Here is a 1,064-nt window from a genome sequence, read left to right on the forward strand (position 1 = left end):
AATATTTAATTTTTTGTTTGGTTTTTTTACTATAAATCAGCACTATCAAACAGCCCTCCTAAGCACTTTACTCTCCTATAAGTTCTTCTTTTGTTGTTTATTTTATTCACATTCATCACGCATATTGCCACTGGGCAGGGAGGAGAATCTATAGTTATTTTTATTATATAAAAATCTCCCAATTTGGAATGCCCAATTCCCACTACTTACCATGTCCTTGTAGTGGCACGGTTACTCACCTCAATCCGGGTGGCGGAGGACAAGTCTCAGTTGCCTCCGCTTCTGAGACCGTCAATCCGCGCATCTTATCACGTGGCTCGTTGTGCATGACACCGCGGAGACTCACAGCATGTGGAGGCTCATGCTAGCCCCCTCGATCCACACACAAATTACCACGTGCCCCATTAAGAGCGAGAACCCCTAATCGTGACCACAAGATTACCCCATGTGACTCTACCCTCCCTAGCAACCGGGCCAATTTGGTTGCTTAGGAGACCTGGTTGGAGTCACTCAGCACACCCTGGATTCAAACTCGTGACTCCAGGGGTGGTAGTCAGTGTTAATATTCGCTGAGCTACCCAGGCCCCGAGGAGAATCTATAGTAAAACAAAATATTTTTGTGGTAATCAACATTATGCCACAAATGCTGTCCATTGAGCTTAACTTGTATTGAACCCAGAAAATTCCTTTAAATATTGATCTGTTTCTCACCCACACCTATCATATCTCTTCAGAAGACATGGATTAAACCACTGGAGTCGTATGGATTACTTTTATGTGCTTTTTGGAGCTCCAAAGTTCTGGTCAACATTCACTTGCATTGTATGGACCTGCAAAGATGAAATATTCTTCTAAAAATCTTCGTTTGCTTCTGCAGAAGAAAAAAGGTCATGCACATCTGGGATGGCATGAGGGTGAGAAAATGACTAGAGAATTTTCATTTTTGGCTGAACTATCCCTTTTACATCATTAAAACATGTGGTATTTGAAAACAAAATCCACTATAGTAGCTTTCTATATCGGAAATATGGCAAACTTTCATAAGGAAACCACAAAATGACAAC

The sequence above is a fragment of the Myxocyprinus asiaticus genome, chromosome 3, assembly GCF_019703515.2.
Source record: "Myxocyprinus asiaticus isolate MX2 ecotype Aquarium Trade chromosome 3, UBuf_Myxa_2, whole genome shotgun sequence".
Classification (NCBI taxonomy): Eukaryota; Metazoa; Chordata; class Actinopteri; order Cypriniformes; family Catostomidae; genus Myxocyprinus; species Myxocyprinus asiaticus.